We start from the raw sequence: 13,802 nt of genomic DNA on the forward strand, positions 1-13,802 counted from the left end.
ATGTAGCACAATGCAGTGTGTGCCTGGAACATCTGTAAGGTCTGTATCACAGTACAGCCACAGCATTCCCCGCTCACAATATAGCACTATGCAGTGTGTGCCTGGAACATCTCTAGGGTCTGTATCACAGTACAGCCACAGCATTCCCCGCTTACAATGAGGCACTATGCACATCTGTAAGGTCTGTATCACAGTACGATACCACAGCATTCCCTGCTCACAATGTAGCACTATGCAGTGTGAACCTGAAACATCTCCAGGGTCCGTATCACAGTACAGCCACAGCATTCTCCACCCACAATATAGTGCTGTGCAGTGTAGCGCTGTGCAGTGTGAGCCTGGAATATCTCTAAGGTCTGTATCATAGTACAGCCACAGCATTCCCCGCTCACAATGTAGCGCTGTGCAGTTTGAGCCTGGAACATCTCTAGGGTCCGTATCACAGTACAGCCACAGCATTCCCTGCTCACAATATAGCACTATGCAGTGTGTGCCTGGAACATCTCTAGGGTCTGTATCACAGTACAGCCATAGCATTCCCCGCTTACAATGAGGCACTATGCACATCTCTAAGGTCTGTATCACAGTACGATACCACAGCATTCCCCGCTCACAATATAGCACTATGCAGTGTGAGCCTGGAACATCTCTAGGGTCCGTATCACAGTACAGCCACAGCATTCTCCGCCCACAATATAGTGCTGTGCAGTGTAGCGCTGTGCAGTGTGAGCCTGGAATATCTCTAAGGTCTGCATCACAGTACAGCCATAGCATTCCCTGCTTACAATGAGGCACTATGCACATCTCTAAGGTCTGTATCACAGTACGATACCACAGCATTCCCCGCTCACAATATAGCACTATGCAGTGTGAGCCTGGAAAATCTCCAGGGTCCGTATCACAGTACAGCCACAGCATTCTCCGCCCACAATATAGTGCTGTGCAGTGTAGCGCTGTGCAGTGTGAGCCTGGAATATCTCTAAGGTCTGTATCACAGTACAGCCACAGCATTCCCCGCTCACAATGTAGCGCTGTGCAGTGTGAGCCTGGAACATCTCTAGGGTCCGTATCACAGTACAGCCACAGCATTCTCCACTCACAATATAGCGCTGTGCAGTGTAAGCTTGGAACATCTCTAAGGTCCGTATCACAGTACAGCCACAGCATTCCCTGCTCAGGATGTAGCACTGTGCAGTGTGAGCCTGGGACATCTCTAGGGTCTGTATCACAGTACAGCCACAGCATTCCCCGCTCACAATGTAGCACTGTGCAGTGTGAGCCTGGGACACCTCTAGGGTCTGTATCACAGTACAGCCACAGCAATCCCCACTCACAATGTAGCACTGTGCAGTGTGAGCCTGGGACAACTCTAGGGTCTGTATCACAGTACAGCCACAGCATTCCCCGCTCACAATGTAGCACTATGCAGTGTGAGCCTAGAATACCTCTAGGGTCTGTATCAGAGTACAGCCACAGCATTCCCCACTCACAATGTAGCACTATGCATTGTCACAATGTAGCACTATGCAGTGTCACAATGTAGCACTATGCAGTGTGAGCCTGGGACATAGCAGAGGTTCGCGTGCTAGAGAATTAGTTTTGTCTGTGCCAGCAGCCTATTATGGATGCATAAGGTGTGAGTTTGGAACATCTCTGAGGTTGATGTGTCAGTAAAGTCTTTTTCAGCCTACCATTCAGGAAGCTCCATACTAGGCCTCCATAAGGTAATAGTCCAAAACATTTCTGAGGTTTGTGCCTCAGTACATTTTTTGTGGCCTGTCAATCCCCAAACTCCATGCTACGGCAACTTGGGGTAGGAGTCTGGAACATCTCTGAGGTTCAGAACTCAGGACAGTTTTTTTTGGCCTGTCACTCTGGCAGCTTCATACTAGTGCACCAAGAGGTGATAAGCTAGAATGTCTCTGAGATCATGCTTCAGTACAGTCTGTTTTCAGTCTGTCACTCGGCCAGCGCAATACACAGGCAGCATGAGGAGATAGCCTAGAACGTCTCTGGGGCTCATACCTCAGTACAATCTTTTTTCAGTCTGTCACTCGGGCAGCGCAATACACAGGCAGCATGAGGTGATAGCCTAGAACGTCTCTGGGGCTGTACCTCAGTGCAGTCTCTTTTCAGTATGTGACTTTTGCAGATCCAAAATAGAGTATCATGGGGTGAGAACCATGAACATCTCTAAGGTTCACACCTCAGTGCAATCGTGTTGGCGTGTCTCCCTCCTAGCTGTATACCAGGACACAATGAGGTAAAAGCCTGGACCATCTTTGAGGTTCTTCCCTCAGTAGAGTCTGAGACTCACATCTAATGAAAAATGTACCCTTCTCATGCTTGCGGCTCCATGCTAGGGCATTCTAACATACTGGAACATATAAGATTCATGGCCCAGTGCCACCTCAGTCTTTTTTGCCCACACTTTCTGGCAAGGAGACACTTGCCAGTGTGAACCTCGAGCATTGTTGTGACCCAGAGCCGGCCCAAGTCATAGACAGTCTGTGCCGTCGCCTCGGACCCCACACTCTTCGGGGCCCCGCCATTACCTCCCTACTCCCCCCCTTGAAAATCAGGACCACAACTGAGGTTTTCCATGATGGGGAAACGTTCCTCGACTTTGCAATTTGTCTAAACAATATCATAGTATTATATTAGTGATCCCATAAGGGCCCGACTAGCTCTCTTAATCCGGACAATAATGTCTGCTTTGTACTGATCAAATACCCACTCTCCCACCCAATGTTCATCTACCCTCTTTGGATTCCTGGGGGTGGTAAAGAGTGTGGTGCAGAGTGTTTGGTGAGAGGTGTTGGACTTCGTAGCCCGACGTGGAGTGCTGAGTCTGTTCACCCTGCCTATTGTTCACTGACTAGAGAGCAGGACCATGCAGCTAAATACTGGCCCCGAGACCAGAGTGGGTGGAATGCCGAGTGTTTGGGGCGCAGCGTTCTATGGCCTGAGTCATGCGGCTTGCAGCTTGAGGCTTGTGGCTCGACGCTCGTCACTTGCCATGTGCAGTGTGTGGTGTGCGGCCTGCGTCCGGCCGTAAGTGGTGTTCGGCGGATAGAGGGTGGCTTGTTTCGTGCGGCTCGCTGCGAGACGTGTTCTGTGGGCTGCATGTTCCGGGAGGCCCGCGACCCGGTACTTTCGCTGAGATATATCTTGCCACTTTCGCAAAGTTTCTGCTATGAACAGATGAATGATTAATATCTGTTTCACAGAATAAATGATTGGTCGGTAATTGTCCTTTACTGCTCTATAGTAGAGCTTGAACTGTGCAAGTTATCGGGAAACCTGCTATATATCCTAGAGATGATTTCCTTTTTAGGTACATTTGTGACATTTTGAACGAGGCAATTTTCTGGTGAAGCCATCTGGCATCGTTCTCCTTGGCAGTAATACCATTGACCCGGCAAAAAGGGGATTGAAGTCTCTGTTATTACCTTGGGAGAAAAAGTATAGTGCATCATGCCCCCTGAAAAATCGTTACTCCCTGAGACGTGATAAAATGCTAAAAATACGGCGACTGGCCGACTTTGCCAAAATGTAACACAGCGGTTCAGATTAAGGATGGTGAAGTAGTGATAGCCCAAATACATAAAAGCCCAACCAAAATCACAAAATATTTTGGACCCCAGGAGGAAACTCAAGATAATACCTCGCAAGCTGCAAATGGGGAGATTGAGACTTTATTGATTGACGATGAACAATCACTTCTGAAATTATGTTTGTCGTTAGCTGCAGGTAGTGAAAAGCTTATACAAAATCAAGAGAGTATGAGTGCTACCTCAAGAAAGATTGTCTATTTCTCCTTGTCTGATGGGGCTATTAGACGGAAAGAGTTCTGAAACCCCTACCTAAGTGAAAGATTAGAAGTCACTGTGGTTTCAGAAGCTTTAAGACACTCTGTGATAGACAATGAAGCCACACAGTCCGCCTTAAAAATCCTCCTAAAACAAGGGAACTTTCTGGTAAATCAAGTGGCCAAACACAATTTTATTGAAACAGGTCAGCAAGGCATGGATAAATTGAAAACGGACATAGGTCTGGTCAAAACAACTACTATCCTGAATAAGGAAAGGGTAAATATGGAAATTGAGGGGATCCTTCCTGACCTGCAGATTAAGGAAGTGCCTTTGGAATCTACCATGGCTGAACCCCAAAAGGAAATGGTAATCTCTCCTACATTATCTCAAAAGGAGCGTAGAAGAAAAGCAACAAAAACAAATCGGATTAATAATTCAGTGGAGAATATTTTCTAAAAGGATGAAAAAATAATACATTTGGTAATACAAAAAAATGATGTCCCTTCAAAAAGAGCAAAGAAAAAAGCAGTAAGGAGAGCAAGAAGGAAATCTCTAAAAGCCGGAAACCTGACATCATAGCTACTTACAAAGAGACAGAATGAAAAATCTGGAATATCCCAATTTCATGAGTTACCCTTCAAGAAAAATCAGATATCATATCCATGGATGAACGTTCTGAGAATTCGGATTTCGCTGATTTGAGTGAAGATTTTGACCAGGGAAAAGGAATCACAGATAAAGAAGTGAAAAGAGAAAAGGGGGGTCAGGGTACAACATCTAAGGAAGGGAATCATCAACAGAGTTATCAACGGAAACCCCAAAACCATCCTACATGTCTTACGGTTCCATGTCATTTCATGGCCTGCCTGTTCATCCCCAGGCTTTTTAATGTGCACATTCCATCGAATGTGCTCATCGTTTTTTGGGGGGGTGCCCCCCCAAATCTCCCTCCCACACTTATCTGCCCTTTCCCACCCCCTCTAAAGAATTCAATGAGCACATTCGATGGAATGTGCACGTTAAAAAGCCTGGGGATGAACAGGCCGGCGATGAAAGGACGTTGTACCATGTCTTACAATATCTTGTTTATTCGATGACCAAAAGGCCTCTATAAATAGATCAGTTCTGCTAAAACTATTCAATCATGTCCCAACACTGCGTATGCTGAAAAGTAGGGTCTTTGAAATTATAGAAACTTTAAAGAATATGGACATCAGCTGTTCAAAAATACATTGTAAAGATATAAAAGTGGCGCAATTAATTAGAGCCAATGCCCCCTCATTACTATAATGGGGTTGTGATTTGGACCAACATGGAATAATGAGGAATACCGGTAAAGTAAAATGGGTCCAGCCAATAGTGAATGGCAATAAAACTGAAGCTATATCAAAAGATACTGAAGACAAAGGAATGAAATCACACTGGGAATGGTTATTGTCTTTCCTTCCGAAGCCCACAGACAATCCCTAATAATGGTCTACTGAGTATTTGCTCCTGGAATTCTAGAGGACATATGCATTTGGTTGCTGAAAATGGATCTTCCACCTCCTTACAGTCAGCTTAAATGATCTTGATTCAGGAGACTTGACTTATGTACGAAACTGTGTTTGATGTGTACCAGAACTTTTGGAGGTCTGCTGAGAAAGCAGCCAAGGGGCGGCCTTATGGAGTCCTCCTTACTCTGGAAGCTAATGACATAGAATCCAAGGAGTTTAAAATAGAAGGTCAATCCCCATATGTTCTTATGGTAAAGGTAGTCATATCTACTTGTTTAAAATTGCTGATTATAAATATTTATGATGCACCCAATAAATGTATGATGGAGGAAATACATGATAATATCTTAGCGGCCATTGCATGTAGGGGGTTGGTCAACAAAGGTACTGAGATCATTTTGGCTGCTGATCTGAATGCTAAATGTCTTGACTACATTACATTATTACGGATAAGAGAGTGCTTAATAAAAAACAAAGGGAGAGTAAAGGAGGGGCTCAGAAAGGGAGGACAATAAAATGGATTAAGCTTCTGGATTTGCCTACATTAAAAATATATAATGGGAATGTCAGAAGAGATGTTCCCCCAGTTAACACATGGAGAGCTAATGGCAGAGCATCTATACTAGATTAAATATGTACGTCTGAGAATCTCTTTTCAGAGGTAACTGAAATGAGTGTAAACTTCTCTGAGTACAGTGATCACGCTGGCCTTTTTTATAAGGATAACTGTATTAAAATCTGGAAAGGAGAGGGAAGGAGTACTAGGGGAGTTATAATAAATAATGGGAAAACCAGGTTGAGCTGGTGCCCCAAGAATCTAGAAGCAATAAATAAATATATTGCCCTCTTGGATAGTGGTCTCATTCCGTGCGGCTCCCAGGAAGCACTAATGATATGGATTGGTGCCACAACTAGTCAATTTTTGGGTAGAATGAACTTGTTCGGTGTTGTTGATAAGAGAAAGCATATACCCCCTACGAAAATTAGATCAAAGGTACGAAACAAGCACACTGCCAATCCCTTAGGAATATTGAGCTAACAGATATGAATGAAAAAGTTAAGGCATAAGTAAGGAAAAAGGTAAAGTCTAATTATAGAAAATGGGTGAGAAGTCACCTAAGATCTCTGAAAACTAGTACATGGCAACGAATATACTCGGCCATGAGAAATCATTATGTTAAACATCTATGGAAGGTTTTTAATAATAGAGCGGGTGAACCTAAGGAAGCCCTATTGAATAGAATATCTGCTAACATGTGGGAAAAGTATATATGGGACAAATTTAGAATAGAGAAAGAATCTAAAACGTTGCAGAAGCGAGAACTGAAGATAAATATTCCATATGAAGATATTCTCCAGCTCATTAAGAAGTTTAAAAAATCTATAGCCACGGACCCGGACGGGATCTCCAATTTGGTAATGTTGGGGAATCCTGAAAAATAGGTACAGATCTTAAAATTGTTTTTTGACGAGGGGTTAAGAGCAGGTCTAATCCCTCAATCCTGGATTCTATTTTAGCTGATCCTGATTTATAAACATGGCAGCACAGATAGCACAAACAATTATCGTCTGCTTTCCTTACTAGATGGATCAGGTAATATATTTGCAGGATGGATACTTCATGAAATAGAAAAATTGATAAGCGAAAATAGAATATTAAGTAGATTTCAGATAGGATTCCGAAAAGGCCTATCCTGTTCCCATAGTATTCTGACTATGAATACATTAATTTACCATGCTACTCTCAAAGAAACTCCTCCCTTGCATATCCTGTTTGTATATTTTGCTAGTGCGTTCGATATGATCAATCGGGATAAGCTGTGGGATAAATTGAAAAATATGAAAATGCCAGACCATCTGCTATAAGCCTGTCAATTATTATATCAGGATACAACGGTGCAGGTTTGGCTCTGAGGCTCAGGAGACTTGTCAGACCCCATAGAAATAGGCAGAGGATTGAAGCAAGGCTGTTTATTAGCCCTGGTATTGTATAATCTATTTAATAAGGATCTAGATGTACATATTACTGGCAGTGACTCTTGTGCACCTAAATTGGGTAAAGAGAGAATTACATATTCGGTTTATGCAGATGGCATGGCCATTTTTGACAACACAGTGGTAGGACTAAAAAGAAGTGCTGAAAAATTAATGATATATGCTAAAATTAATGATCTCCGTATAAACATATCAAAAACCAAAATTATGAGATTTGGGTGCACAAAAAAGATAAAAAAAGGGTATTGCTGCCGAAGAAGAATGTATTAAAAGAGTAGATTAATTCAAAATTCTGGGCTATGAGATAGTAACTAAAAGTACCGAAGCATACATGCTAGCGCATCATAGAACAAAGGCTATATCCATCATGAGTATGTTGAAGAACTTTGCAATGACCAACCTGGGTTATAACTTGATAGGGGTAGTTACCCTATATTGGCAAAAAGTGGTGGCAACGGTCTCTTATGCAATGGTGTCCTCCTTTTTGAATCTGGGTAGATGGGCTGATGGACTAGAAGGGCTGATATGGCGCAGAATATTGGGCCTGTCATCAGCCACTCCCAGGCAAGCCATCTGCATAGAGTTAGGGTTAAGCTCTGTAAGTACCCTAATTAAAGTAAAAAAGAACGATGTATCTAAAGATTATGCTAGCTAAGGATGACACGATTCTGGAAATAATAAAAAGGGGGATAAAAGAACATTCCTGTAAAAGTCTGAGAAGATTTAAAGATTTGAATGAGATATGTTTTAAGGAAATAGACTGGATGCCGAACCGGGGCGGATGGATTAGGGGCACTAAGGGATGAATTCATAAAGAAAGTAAACAATTGGGATTGGGTATGCAATCATGATCATGTAAGTAGACTAAAGTCATTGGAGGATTATCTGAAAGTTTGCTATACCATTGCGTAGGATCTTTATGCAAATAAAATGGAATATACTTCCGGTTTTAGAAGTTTCAGGAAGATGGTTGAATATCCCCAAAGAGAAAAGAAAGTGTAGACTATGTGAAGATTCCATAGAAATGAAATCGCTTAGGCATACTGTAACTGGATTTGCCTATGTGTGGAAATATTATAGACATCTGGCTGAGGGTTTCCAAGAGGTACTGGGCAACATTTTTTGGTTAAATGGTCTAAGTGGACAAAGTTTGGGAAGAGCCATTGCACTGATTCAGGTATGGATGGCATTTGAGAAGTAAATATCGGCAAAAGAAATGATATACAAAAGAAATGATATAATAAGTCAGCAGATAGCCTTGCCTATGGGAAAAGACTGGGTGGTTTACTTCCCTGTAATAATATCTAACTAATGGAGAGCATTAAGGTATTAGGTGGTTATATAGTTATGAAATTATGTTTTAACATGACGAAATGGATATGTATAGATTAGGTGGAAATTAAATGTAAAAACATTTTATAGTATACTTATTTATGTGACATGAAACACAATAAATAAAAATAAGTAAAGAGCGTGGTGAAATGCCTCACCCACCTCTCCTCCGAGACAGCGTTTAGTTGTAGAGCATGTTGCGAGGAGCCTATGGAAGTAATCAGTTTCCAAACCTCACCACTGTTTTTTCTAAAACTTTTTCCACAACATGTTCTCTGCGTAGAACTGCAACATCTTCAGGCCTATTTGACCTGCCCCAGTTCTTGTAGATCTGCCATAGAGTTTTAATGCGACTAGCAGTGCAGTACTACATACACGCGTTGATTTTGAAAATGTGTCTGCTCTTAACTTTCATTTAGCAGCAACCAAGGCTATATCGTAGGAGTGCTTGTGGCTAAAATCGTTCTTTCTGCCTATATTGACCTCTCCATGATCTCAGACAGAAACAGTAAATATTCAGTATGGGTGGGGGCATCGACTGCTTTTGCGGCTTCCATGGCTTTAGCCCTTGCGTCGCCTAAACCTTGGTGTATATATATATATATATATATATATATATATATATGACATGGCCACGGTAGTGGCCATGTAGTTATGGTTAAGTTGCTGTTTCCATAGGAAGAGCACTTTTTGGGCGGCTTATAACTTTGCTCTCCCTGGACGGATCCTCACCAAACTTTGCAAAAAAAGTATTTGGGTCACTCTGAACCTTTTTGTAGAGTTTGGTGAGGATTCGTCCAGGGGGGTCAAAGTTATAGGTGGGGTCCCAAAACTTTTTTTCCCCCATTTTTGATAGCGTCTATAGCCCAAACCGCTGGACGGATTTTCACCGAATTTGGACCAGGAGCAGCGGCTTGGTCCCGAAAGCTTTTGCAAATTTGGTGAAAATCTGTCCAGTAGTTTTTTTTAAAATGACCAAAAAGTAGGTAAAAAAAATTAGTGATATCTGTGTACGGTCTGCGGACACACTTCCCTGTTCGCTCCACGGACAGTGTCCTGATTGGCCAATCGGCTTCCGTGATGTTCGCGGACATGCAACGTGTTCGCTGATTGGACGGCGTGGAGCGTGGAGCGTGAAGCGCGTCAGATTTTCGGTAGCACCCGCCATCTTGGATTTGCGGTCGTCCACGTACAACGCGGTGAAACTTTGTTCAAAACTTGTATTTAGTAGAGTGTGTTGGTGTGTAGGAGTGTTTGGGGAGGGTGGGAGTGTATGAGATAGAATGAAAGTTGTGTTTTTTTATGTGTTAGACGTTCTTTTTGTGTTCGATTTGTCTGCGGACATCACGGGTGTTCTGAAATGTTCTAAATAAACTGAATGGGGGGTGTTCTGAGGACTCAATATGTGTCCGTTTCGTTCGCAAGCAACTGAAACTGTTCTAAGAACACTCGCAGAAATGTTCGCAAATAAACAAAATGGGGGTGTCCTGAGGACGCTGTCCGTATTGTTCTCTGTCAAGTTGAATGTGTTCTAAGAACACTCGCGGTGTCCTGAAATGTTCGCAAATAAACAAAATGGGGGTGTTCTGAAGACGTTTCTAAGAACACTCGTGGTGTCCTGGAATGATCGTAGGGGGTGTCCTGAAGGCATAGTCCGTATTGTTCGCTGGCAAGTTGAATGTGTTCTAAGAACACTCGCAGTGTCCTGAAATGTTCGCAAATAAACAAAATGGGGGTGTCCTGAGGACGCTGTCAGTATTGTTCTCTGTCAAGTTGAATGTGTTCTAAGAACTCTCGCGTTGTTCTGAAATGTTCGTAGGGGGTGTCCTGAAGATGCTGTTCGTATTGTTCTCTGTCAAGTTGAATGTGTTCTTAGAACACTCATGGTGTCCTGAAATGTTCGCAAATAAACAAAATGGGGGTGTCCTGAGGACTTTTCTAAGAACACTCGCGGTGTCCTGGAATGTTCGTAGGGGGTGTCCTGAAGGCGTAGTCCGTATTGTTCGCTGGCAAGTTGAATGTGTTCTAAGAACACTCACAGTGTCCTGAAATGTTCGCAAATAAACAAAATGGGGGTGTCCTGAGGACACTGTACGTATTGTTCGTTGTCAAGTTGAAAGTGTTCTAAGAACTATCGCGTTGTTCTGAAATGTTCGTAGGGGGTGTCCTGAAAACACTGTCCGTTTTGTTCGCTGGCAAGTTGAAAGTGTTCTAAGAACACTCATAATGTCCGCGGACATTAAAAGTTTCCATAGACCATAGTTGAAATGTTTGACTCTATGGATGTGATATGCTGCGGTGGTTGTTGCCAGGGCATAGAGTCTTGGGTGCATGGCCATTTGGCCATGCACCCAAGACTCTATGCCCTGGCAACAACCACCGCAGCATATCACATTCATATTTGCTTATAACTTTGGGTGAAAAACAAATGTATAAGGAACAAAGGTATTAGATACTATGGATGTGATATGCTTCTATGGTTCTCCTTATTATTGTATACTTACTGTTTGGTCTAGTAACCGGAGTACATGTATTTCTTGTTCATTTCTGTGATAAAAGAAAATAGCATGTTAGTATTAGTATTTTGTAATGACTTATTACATTGTATAATCAATAGCTATGTCTGTGTATTTTAGGAAAAAGATTGTATGGATTTTGGGAGATTCATGGATATATTGGTTGAAGGTGCATGCAGAAAGCTGTGGAGTAGCTGTAGATCTTGGATTCCCACATGTGTAAGTACACTGGCATGGAGTACGTGGAATGAAGTGGTTGGACTTGCTACCTCTCTGTGCTGCTTTGGAGACAGAGCAACATCCAGACATAATTGTAATTCATTGTGGAGGGAACAGTTTAGGACATGTGACTGGAATTTTTTTGCAATTTGCTATGAAAGAAGGACTTGGGAAGGTTATGGACATGTTTCCTAATTCTCAAGTGATATTTTCACGGATTGCGCAGAGACAAATGTGGCTTCATTCTTCTTCATTTGGTCCACAAATGGAAAAAGCAAGGCGCAATGTTAATAAAGCTGTTTGTGCCTTTCTAAAAGATTTTGGCATGTCTTCTTTTCACAATGAAAATATTCTGTTTCGTAGTACAAGCATTTTTCGCAAAGATGGAGTCCATCTTACTTATGGTGGCAATCAGATTTTTCTGAGAAATGTACAAAATGCATTGCAACCTTTTTTGGAATGACAACATCCATTTTGAAGTAGGTGTTAAGCATTTATAATTTTTGACTTACAAACACCTCCCAAAGGCTCTTTTCAGAGCCACCACTTCCTCCCAGAGAAAATTGCAATGTTTGTGATGGGGTAGCAACCCAATTTTTTAAATGTTCGCGAACTGTCCGCGGACTTCTAAAAAATACAAAGGGCCCTGCTTCATTTATTTTCACTTCTATTTTTTAACTGTGAAAGGCGGCTCTGAAAAGAGCCTTATTTTTTTTTGATTTTTGATATTTTGTATTTTTTTGTTTTTTTATACACGACACACTAGGAAGGAGGGGAAAGGAAGGTAAAGGGGGGGACGCCAACCACAGGGATAAGAAAGGGCGAGCTGAGAGAGGAAGATGTAGAGTGGGTTTTATTTGGGTAGTGAGCACATCTTCTCGTGCTCTGAGACGATAGTCTCAAAAGCACTATGAAGTCGCTCCCCCTGCAGAGTACTGTGTCACAGTACATACATACAACTGTGACCCTCGAAAGGTAAGGGTTATCAGCATTCTGTATGGCCTGTGAGGCAGCTTGAGGAAGACGCTGTCCCACAGAGATGGTCCTTGTGGTGACAGGATCAGAAACAGAGGATGAAGTAGAGGAAATCAACCTGCTACGTTCTTCGCAAGGTACAACCGTGCGAATAGCCCCAGAGTGAAATGACCTCAGGTGTCGCTTCATAGTAGTGGTCCCAAAGCAGTACTTACCGTGCTTCCCATGACTGAGTATCATTTTGCCCTCATTGCAGGTAACACGGTTCGCACAAGCCTTAGGAACATTCCCATGAATGGTAAATAACCGCCACACCCAAGACTCACGCCTAGTGCGGGTAGTAGGGTTTTCCTCTACCTCATTCTCATCAATCTCTTCTTCCTCCTCCGCATCCTCACTCCTGTTCCCCTCTTCAGGCCCTTGGGGAGGTGGTGGACGAGGTGGGAGTGGTGCTGAAGCAGGTGCAGCACCAGGTGGCAGTTGAGCAGCCAGGGATGCCATCAAAGATGCGATGGAAATCTGTAGTTGGCAGTAAAAATCACGGTGTTTCGAAGAATAGCCAGAAACACAATGAGAATAAGCTCTAGGGCATGGTCTTTTATAGGGGTGCTTGTGCGCGGTCCGCGGACATGCCCGCTGTCCGCGGACAGATCGAACACAAAAAAAAGTTTGAAAAGTTTCAAAAGGTATGTAGAAACTCAGGATTACTATGTGGGACTTGTGCCATGGTGAGATTCTATTGAAAAATATTATGGATTAATTGAAAATGTACTTTAAATTTGTTCGGGGACCCGAACAGTGTCCGCATTCAGAACACGCGATCAGCGTGGGCGCGGTCATATGATCCGTTCGCGAACAAGTCCGTGAAGGAAGCGCATGTCCACAGGACACCAAATGCACAGAGATTAGCTAGCACATGTGCGTTGATGTTCTACGGACACTGTTCGGGTCCTGAACTAACTAAAATTGCATTACACATGAAACGAACATTTCAGGACACTGCGTGTGTTCTTAGAACAGTTTAAACTTGCTAGCGAACAATAAGGACAGATATAGGGCCTCATTCCGAGTATGGCGGTAAGGGATAGCGGCCACCGCTAACGAGAGCGGTGGCGGTAATCCCTTACCGCCATACTCCGAGTTCCCTTAGCGCCATGGTGCTTTTAACACCTGCTTTTAGCAGGCGTTAAATACCATGGCGCTAAGGGACCTTGATGTTAATTACGCCACCGTAATTTACGGTGGCGTAATTGACGCCTTCCCCACTCCCATTATGCCCTATGGGGCAAGAATGGGAATGGGGAAGGGTAAATGGGGATTGGGGAATTACCGCCCCGCCAACCTTGGAATGGGGCGGTAATTCCGCCAACCACCAAGGCGCTGCCGGTCCGGGTACGGCGTCAACCAAGGCGTTAATAGCGCCATTGGTTAGCGCCGTACTCGGAATGAGGCCC

This window comes from Ambystoma mexicanum, chromosome 11 (assembly GCF_040938575.1).
Source record: "Ambystoma mexicanum isolate Mex_15411 chromosome 11, UKY_AmexF1_1, whole genome shotgun sequence".
Lineage (NCBI taxonomy): Eukaryota > Metazoa > Chordata > Amphibia > Caudata > Ambystomatidae > Ambystoma > Ambystoma mexicanum.